Genomic DNA, 10,368 nt, shown 5'->3' on the forward strand with positions numbered 1-10,368 from the left:
GATAAAAAAGTCAGCACTGGATGTTACATGATTTGGCTAATTCCTTAATAGCACATTATCCTATTGGGCAGTGTAGACACCATAAAGCCTTATCATCTCTACTATTCAGCCCTGGGTTTCAGACTATCCTTTCAGGAAGGAATGAGGAAGCTGGCGCCCTCCGGCTGTTATTGAACTACCATCTTCCTGAATTATTTGCCATGCTGGCTGGCACAGTTGGGCGTTGGAGACCAAGAACATCTGATGGACCTCAGCTTCCCTATCCTGCACTAAGAGATGAGAAGCATACTTCTTGTTGTAACTAAGGCTGGAATCCTATTAATATTTTCCAGTTGGTTGGGACCTGCTAATAAATCATAAATTAATACACATCTATACACATTGTACTCCATACGTGTAGCATACAAGTATACATGTTTCAGATATTGCACAGTATATGAAGAAAGTAGCATGATCTTTATTGTGGCTACCACATTTTGCAGGAGGTGAGCACATACCTGCAAACTGCTGCTGAAGTTCCCCCAACTTTTGTGCTACCTCATCCCAGTGCTACTGCCCTTCTGGCCCCTCATGTGGCACTGCTATTCTATACCATCAGTTATTGGAAGTACTCCAATAAATAAAACTATACTGGAGCAAATTATATTGTATTGTGGTTTATGGAGTTACTGCAGGGCACAGGTTCAATGGTAAGATTGTTGGACTGTGGCTTGGGAGAACTGGGTTCAAAACCTCACTCAGTTATGAAGCTCACTGTATGACACTGGGGTAATTGCTATAATTTTATTTTGGTGAAGGATATATGGTGAAGAAATTATGCTGCCCGCAATCCTCTGTCTGTTGCATCCTCCTTTAATACTCACAAGAGATGAGGATGGGACCTTAGGCATTGCCCATCTGACCTCTAGGCCTAGGCCCCAGCAACCCCCACTAGGTTGAACCAAAATGTGAATATTCTTTCCATGAAAAGAAGAACACACTCCAGTTTGGAGAGGCTCTTTTTGCACTTTTTAAGCAATGCAGAAAGAATGCACCCTGCTGGTATACATTCAAGCTACCCCCTTCAGGTAGTTCACACACTCATTCATATCCAACATACAGGAATCAGCCCCTCTGTGAGACTCTTTGCAGCCCTGATGACCTGTCACTTTAGCATATCCCCCCCCCCAGTTCAATTACTCTTTGCCTTCTCCTTCCTCATAGAAACAATGCCTCACAATGTAGATAATGAGTTGCGGCTGTGGGAGAACAACGATGCAGGCAAACAAAACTAATTCATCCTCCTCCTCCTCCTCATTTTTTATTTGTATGCCACCTTTCCACAGTTAAAAAAAACAATGCTCAATGTGGCTTACAGCATAACAAGATTTACTAAATTACAAAAGTCATAAACAATAAATAAACCACATCAAAAAATACACAATCAAATTGGAAACAATTTCCACATAAATCAAAATCTAAAACTAAGAAAACAGCATTAATATCACAGTTTAAAATGACATAGGTAAAAAATAACAGCAATTTAAACAAAAACAAAACAAAACGGAGCCCTCTCTGCCCAGCAGCAGGAGCAGCCGTCCTTTACAGAGCCCATCAGGCCCCACCCTGGGCCAGGGGTTGAATGGCAGTATTGGGCCCCTCAGGCGCTGAGCAGGGGAGTCCTCAATATGAGGACAATGTTTCCTGACTAATCATTCCCTTCACTCTGAGTGGGCTTCATTGTGTTGCGACATAGTTACATTTTCTTTGGTCTGTGATATCATTATCCTTGGAAGAATAATTATTATTTCCAATCTTTGTGTGTGTGTCTCTCCTCTCTCTGTCTCTTTCTCTCTCTCAAACACAGCTGCCAGTAGGGAGTGTGAACACCAGCAATCAGGTGAAACAGCTACCATTTGTAGGTCCTTTGGGAAAGCTTTGCATTCCCCTTTAAAAACTGATGCCCCCCACCCTTGCCTGCCAGCAAATGTTCATTGGAAAACATTTGTCTCAGCCCTAATCATAAATGTACATTTTATTTAATCAGACACTCCTTGTTCCCAATAAAGAAGACCTCAGTAGTCAGCGAGAGCCAGATATGTGTTGTGACATATGAATAGCTAGTTGAGAAGAAAGGTTGCTGTACTCTCTGTGCCTATGGCGCCTTATCATTATATTTCAGTCAGGGAAAAGAATGCCCAGGAGATAGTCATTAATAACCAACATTATGAGTTTGAGCAGACATGGAGCAGGGAATATGCAGTCTCCATTCCATTGTGTCTTTGGGGTGCTCAAAGGCTCTCCCAGAATATTTCTGGGAGTGATTAGCATTCAGCTGTGTAAAAGCACATGAAAGGAGATGCAGAGCTTGGTGCAGCATCAAAGTGAAGGTCAGTCTCTTTTAAAGCCCTCCTGGGCCCTCGCTTGCAGGGCAGTGAAGAATGTGATCTGGCAACATTGCAAGGGCAGCTAGGGGTTTATTTAAAGGGACGGAAAACTGACAATCTCTAAGAATGGTTGGGTGGCTGTGTGATACCCCCACCTCCCAATGCTCACATTCACACCCGTTTCTCCAAGTGGCGAGAAATTCCAGGGATATGGTTACCTGTATTTGTCTTAATTCAGAGGAGACAGCACTGAAGAGGAATTCCACTCACTAAAGCAAGACTTACTTCCGAGCAAACAAGTATAGGCATATACTGCATATGTGCCTTTGTCATTTTTGCTTTATTTCTAAATATAGAAGCGGAACGCATCTAGTCCCTACCACTGGCCATGGGGAAGTTTCCAAGAAGAGCATCACCACAAGAAGAAAACCAGCCTGGTCCCATCCATTGGGTAAAGAAAGAACAGCTGTTTGGAGCTTGCTTTGCCAATCCCTGAAAGAAATAACACTCTGCCCAGAACTACCAGTTGCCCTGGGACCGTGTAACTAAAGAAAACATGCTCTGATACCATTCATCAGCCAGAGAACTGAGGACTGCTAGTGTGTGTGTGTTACTTCTGAAAGGTTATGTTTGTTACATGTTGCCCTGAGAATCATCTGTTCAACATATACAAATATCCATCTCCTACAAGGCAGAAGCTCTACTACCCTGCATCAGATCTCCAGAGAGTGACATCAGCTAACTTACAACTTTCTTTGCCTGAGTCTGTTCCAAACAGCAAGCTGTTGTATGCATGCACAAGTACTCACATGATATTGACTCCCCCTATACAGTAGGAACAGAATGTCACCTTCTCCAAGTTCTGAATGTCTTTCTTGTTGGAAAAGTTACAAGTAGATAATGCATGTGAAACACAGTGCATACTTGTAGATGCAACAGAAGTTTTTAACATTTCCACGGTATCCTGAGGCAGGGATAGCCAACACAGTGCCCTCCATATGTTGCTGGACTACAACTCTCATTATCCTTAATTTGGCTATGCTTGCTGAGGCTGAGAGTTGGCATGCAGCAACATCTGGAGGGCACCAGGTTGGATTCCCCTGCTCTAAGGTTACCTAACCACACTGAACATGCTGAGATACTACAACAGTAAGTGATTGTATTCTTACAACTGTCCCTTTAGTAGGGAGATTGCTTGCTGCTAATACTACCCCAGAATGTTACATGATGACTATTCACCATGGGAGCCATGTAAGGCACTCACCTCATCAGAGCACTGGCACTGTCAACAGGTTTGAACAAGACTTGGTCCCACATTAATTTCAGTCATACATTTATTTTCAGCATGGCTAAAAGAACAATTCTAAAACTATTCAGAAGTGAGTCCTATTTAATTAAATGGGTCTTACTTCCACATAAGTGGACTCTGGATTGCAGTTTTACATTGGATCCACTCCTATGTCATAATGCAGTGTCCAAACTGATGCACTTCAATTTTTAAAAGTTAACATTTTGGTTCTTACTACATTGGCTCTTCAATTTTGAAAAATGTCTACCTCTGTATATGTGGGGAAAAGTCAGGCATTAACTGTTCAGCCTTTGGCCTTCAGAATCTGTGAAAGGTATAAAGAAGGTCAAGTTTCAGAACAGGGTTAATTGTGAGAACCTCTTAGTGCTGGAGGATTGACTTCTAAAATGGGATTAGTAAAGTTTAAATTGATAGATTGTGTCACCTCATTCCAAAGTAATCTTAGCTTTTGACACTGTCTATGATCACTTGCAGTTTGGGCAAAATGGAGCGGGCAGATCTGGGGAATTACAGAGAAAACTAGAACCTTGTAGTCAGAGATTTGTCTGGTTAATTCAAGTCAATATGTGAAATTGCCTCGGTTCCCTGTCTCTGCTGCTCCCTTCTTTAGACTTCCTCCTTCTTCACCTAACCTTCACCCAGGTTTCTGTATCTCAGTCCTTCACTACTCTGCACCCTTACTTCTGCCACGTTACATCTGAGGTCCTTGACCTTTTCCTCAAGGGACTTATTTTCAGACTTATTTTAACAAACACTTGAAAGCTCCTTCCTTCCTTCCTTCCTTCAGACTTGTCTGAGGTTTGCATTCTCTTACAGAATCTGAACTGCAAACCTCCTAACTTTGTTTGCTAAGAATGTTTGTTAACATTTTGTGTCATCACACCTTCTCATCCTGTCAGTGGATGAGAATGAAGCCAAATGTCTCAGTTAGTTCTATTTTCATTTGTTCCAAATGCCCTACATGTTCAGCATCACTATAGGTACACATAACTCAAGAGGATTGAGGATTCAGGTGTAGGAATAGCAGCTGGTATAGAATGGCAACAATGAGTCCTATATAGTAGCCAGGTTGTAGTGGCAAAGTAGCATTGTACAAAAATGGCCTTTTGAAACTCTCCACTGTGTGTGTGGACAAAGAAGTTGAAGGGACCATTTTACCAAATTTATACAGAAGCATGGAAAATTCTCCAGGCATTAATTAGGATTGTGGCTCACCATTAGCAATGACAAATATATATATATATATATATATAGAGAGAGAGAGAGAGAGAGAGAGAGAGAGAGAGAGAGAGGTTGGGGGGGTGTTATTCAGCAACAGCAACAACTGCATTTGCATCCCAGTTGCCATTTTGCACCACTTATAAAGCATTGTGGGAGGAAAAATGGTATATGCCACAAAAAGTGGCAGAGAAAACTCAGAGAAAATTCCGGGGCAGTGGTGGTGAAAAAAGAAAGAAAAATCTCAGAAATTTTCTTAAAAATGCCCTTTGTTCCTCTGTTCCAAAGATCTTGAAGTCTGATTCATGTTAGTTTGAGTGAAATTTCCCTTTTTTCAACCCAACATCTTCAACCCATCCTGAAATGACTGCAGAGGGGCCCCCTTTATAAAAAAGAATATTGTAGTCACGGCAGAAACTTTGTACCAGGATTGTACGAGCTTGACTTGTGAAACTAATTAGACAAAGAACCTGCTCAAGAGTTTGCAGCAAGTCTGAAGGATGTGTCATATCAGGCTGAAATGTCGAATGATGTGGGATCCCTCCCCCTTGTGTGGCTGCTTTTGCTGAGAGAGTGCGAACTGCCAATCTAGCTCAAGCTTGTGGGCTGAGAGATGGGAGGATGTAGCAAAGTGTCAAAAGCGCAAAAGGCCAGCCATGTACTACTGCACTATGAAAGAAGTTGTTAGCCTAATGAGTTTGCCAAAGTGCCTAACACTTGGGGGAATTGTCAGCATTTCCATCAATGCTGAATTTAACCTGAAGGCTTCGATCCAGCAGATGAGCGATCTTGTTGGCATCAGCAAATAGACAGAGAGCCCCACGGCAGCTTAGTGGATAACTAGTCTGTTGTTTCATGAGCTTTGGTAGGCAAAAGCCTACTTCATTAGAGGCACAGAGTGGGCTGGAAGGTGTTAGCTATACATATTGTAGAACTAACAATATGCAGTGAATTAGTTCTAATGGAGAAGATATACTATGTTACTTAAATATAATCCCCATTTGCTAGAATTGGTAGATTACTATTTCTGTATCCACATTTGGCTATATGTCCACATTTGGGCAATGCCCACACTCAGGCAATTATGGGTTAGAACAGCTGGGACCCTCTAGATGTTGCTTAGCTACAACTTGCAGTATCCCTGTCTAGGAATGGACAAAAGTGCCAGTTTTGCTTTTCTGTTTCTCTCTTATTATTTCCAACTTTAAATGCCAGCTGAAAGCTTTTTTAAAATTATTTTTTATTAATTTTTCATTAATAACAATCCAATGGAGGCCACATTCATACTATGCCAAATCATGCCAAATCACAATACAATCAAAAGAGCCAATTAAACAGTTCTGAATTAAACATTTTTGGATGACTTCCCATGTTCCAGCTATCAAGAGTTCATGTTATTCCTTGATCCTGCACCAATTCTCTTAATTAGTCCAAGTTCCACAATTCCGATCTTAATCCTTTGTTCTAGCAGCCACAGATGTGATGACTTTCAATCGTGTTTAATAAATCCAAATCCATTAACTTGCAGATGGAATTTATATCCTGTAGCTGTGTGGAATATTTGTTTACCTTCTTCTTTTCCTTCATGTTGTAATCAGTCAATTTTCTTCAACATTGCTCCTCCTTCGAAAACTCATGTGTAGGTAAGCCACAGCTCCATTTTGCCTCTCTGAAACCAAAAGCAATCCAGCGTCTAGCCACGACTTCTGATTAACTTCCAGTGTTTATCTCCTTGCTTCTTCAAACGAGCTGGCGTCTCACAAAAACCGTAATAAAGCTGAACTAGAGCTCCCTTTTGTTGGCAATGTTACAAATTATCACAGTATTTCACACAGTCTATTCTTTTAAGCACTCCGTAAAGAGAATTATAAGTTCTTGTTAAATCTCTCTTGCATTCCATATATAGTTGTAATCCATTAGTAATTTCATTCCATTAATAATTGATTCTTTTTCAGTGAAGGCTTGCCGATTCATAGCACAGCAAAAATAATGTTAAAAAAAAGAACAAAGGCTCCCCTTCACTTATGTAACATTCCAATTACGATGACGAGGGTCGTCTCCAGATCAAAACCTTGGCACTCAGTGGCTGATTCATTTCACAGGTTATCTTTTTCCTTCTTCCAAAGCACGTCTGTTTCTTAAGTCCGAATTCAGATACATCTTAAAAGAAACAGAATTACCTCCGCTCATGGCGACTGCATTGGGGAGTTTCCGATACATGCACTGCTATGCACTCTGCGTCCCTGCCCCCGCATTCCATTGGAGCGAGAAGCAGTAATCAGATGATCCACGAGAGAAAGCTCTCCCCCCCCAGCCCTGCAAGGGGGCTTGCAAGGATAATTACTCCTAAATTATCCTTAATAACCTGCACAGCTGGCATCCACTACCATGGGATTGGCAGGTCGTCATGGAGGCTGTGCCGGAAGTCAAAAACTTTTCTATTCCACCAGGCCTTTGCAGGCATCTTTAAGAGTGCATCATTCTACAATAGTTAATTGATGTCTGGTTTTAATAATTATTATCTTTTATGGTTTTTATTGTATGGTTTTATGTGTTTTTAAAAAGCTTTGATTTTTGCGTGTGTGCGTGTGTGCGTGTGTGTATGCGTGCTCACACACACACACATATTCTAAATAGATAAATAAACTTTTAAATCCTCATGACCATTCCTCCACAATTTAGGGTGAATTTATTCAAAAAATACATGTGTTTGCCTGTAGTTTTTACTGTTATATAGATTTTTGGATGGCATTTTCACAAATGTATCTATTTTATGCACACTTTCCATCATTGCACTTCATTTTCCCATGCATTGTATGGTTGGGCAATTGTACTGCAATATTTGGATGCAAATTTCAAAATAGAATTGTATTTTGGTTTGCATATTGGTTGGAGACATGTAAATTGGGTAGTTTCTCATTAAATGCAAACAAAATCAGTTCCCCCCACCCCTATCCCTATTTCTGAGAATTGGGTGCAAGGGCTGCAGCTGAAGGTAGCTGCAGTGCAACAACATCTAGATTACCATAAGCCTACGCACCCAATTTATTTGGAACAACTAACGTATTGCAAAATTGGGAGCTGGCTTTCAAGACTGAGGGAATTAAAAAAATAAAATTGCCTCTCTTGATTTTTTTAGGATCTTACACTATTTGTTTATTTATTTAGTTCACAAAATGTATACACTGCTTAATAACGAAACAAAAGATTCAAAACAATTAGCAGAAGATAAATCAATAAAACCATGAAAAATTCAAAACCACACTTTAAAAAACATAAATGTTAAAATACTAAAACACATTAGAATTGCCTCAACTTTCTAAGCAATGTTTTTAGCAGGTGCTGAAAAGAGTGCACTGAAGTCACCTACTTGATCTCAAGAGGAATGATGTTCCAAAGTGCAGGCGATGCCACACTAATCGATAATGTTCTTGGCAAGTGTGGTATTATGTGGTAATGGGTAGTAGTGCCAAATCTGACATTTGAAGCACTTGGGTGGGCCCTTGTGGGGTAAGGTGATCTTGTGGGTAAACTGGCCCCAAGTTGTTAAGGGCTTTATATGCTAGGGTTGCCATATTTGTTTAAAAAAAAATGCAAGTGAAATGCAGGAGGATGTCCTGTTGCTAGTGTTGAAGTAAGACTCAACTGCCAGTGGGCCTCAACCAACAAAATGTATCCTGCTTAGTTTCCAGAGTTCTAATTTATACAAATAAACTATACAATTAGATCAGGCTCCCTGCTGTAGATGTTTGCCCTTTTTGTGGAGACAGATGAGGAGGTAATTATGGATGGACGGATGTGTCAATTTCTGTCAATTTCTCATTTTTTCCATTTTTAGTTCTCCACTTTCCCACACCAGTTTGCAATTTTAAAAAAGGTCCTCATGAAAATTCACCCACATTTTCTAGTGGAGATTTCTCCTGGTATGCACACTTTTGCGTGTAATTTTGCCTAATGTACACATTTTTGCAAAGCTATGTTTTGTAGTATACTGCTTTTTTGAGTGGTTTCTCCCACCCCCCACTAAAATGTGCATATTTATTCATACTGCACCTCATCATATGCATGTTTCTACACATTACTTTGCTGAAGAAGTGCATTGAGAAATTTAGAGAAGTGAAAGTTTTGAAGGGTGACAACTTCTGGGTTTGTGTGTTGTTTTGAAAAATGCAAATTAGGTAAACTCAGGTTTAGAGGCAAACTATATTCTCCATCCCAAATGGTGATTGGGGAAGAGCTAGTGTGCTCAATACCCTGTGTGTTGATTTAAGCCAAAAGATGAAAATCAAGGAGAGTTCTCCAGTTCCAAGGAATGGAAATATTTTCATAAACATTCCTCTGAGAATTTGCATCCAAGAGGAAATTAATTAGGAAGATGATGGTGATCATGGTTTTTACTGAACCACAAAATTGCCCCAGCACTTTTTCTCCTCCTTTTCCCCCTAGCATTAGCTCTTTATGTTTGGTATCTCCTAATTAATTGTGTAACAAATGAGTAGCTGTATGCCTTCAACAATGTCCAGAGAGCTGTGCTTTATTTCATTGTAGATCAAAAATAACTGCCCCTTATCAATAACTGTGTTTGCCAGATTATTCAGAACACTGTTCTGCTTCCTATGAATTCATTTCCTTCCCTTTCCCCTGATTACTTATTTCAGTTTGATTATTGTACCAAAATTATTTAATTGTTAGTTACACTGCAACCAGCAGATGGGTTACCTCTATCATTCATAGTCACTCTGCCTTTTCACATTGTCCATTTTGGGGGATGATGAAAAATTCAGGCAGAGGAACAGCCCTTCAAGTGCTGCAAACCTCATTATCACCACACAATACCCCTTCTAACATTTCTGAAGTGTCAGTTATCCATGCTGCATCTCCCGTCCAAGTTTCCTATTAGGTCTTTGAGTTTTTCTCATTCTGTGCATGTTTCCTTCCTATATGTTAAACTTGAAGCCTTGCTTAGCCAAGCGGACCTTCTCTGGGTGAAAAGGGAAATAACATTTTTTTTTTTAAAAAAAAGCTGTAGTAGGTTTCTTAATTTATGGCACCAGCCTGGTTTCTTTCAGCATTTTTGCAATTTGTGTGAAAAATGCACATTCCATTAAGTCAAACACTGGGTCAGCCATGCATCTTGCCCTCCTACCACTCTTCCTCCTCCTGCATTGCAAGGACAAGTGGGTGCTACCACTTATTAGCAGGTGACCTACCTTTCCAAAGGTTTTGAAGGATCCATGTAGGCAGGGGAACCTCAAACACAGCGGCTGAGTATGTCTCTCCAGAGATAATTTACAGTTTTCTGCTGACTGTTGTGTGGATCCGCTTAGAAGAAGAAGAAGAGTTTGGATTTGATATCCCACTTTATCACTACCCGAAGGAGTCTCAAAGCAGCTAACAATCTCCTTTCCCTTCCTCCCCCACAACAAACAGTCTGTGGGGTGAGTGGGGATGAGAGACTTCAAAGAAGCGTGACTA

The sequence above is a fragment of the Podarcis bocagei genome (genome assembly GCF_964188305.1).
Source record: "Podarcis bocagei genome assembly, chromosome: Z".
In the NCBI taxonomy this organism is placed as follows: Eukaryota; Metazoa; Chordata; class Lepidosauria; order Squamata; family Lacertidae; genus Podarcis; species Podarcis bocagei.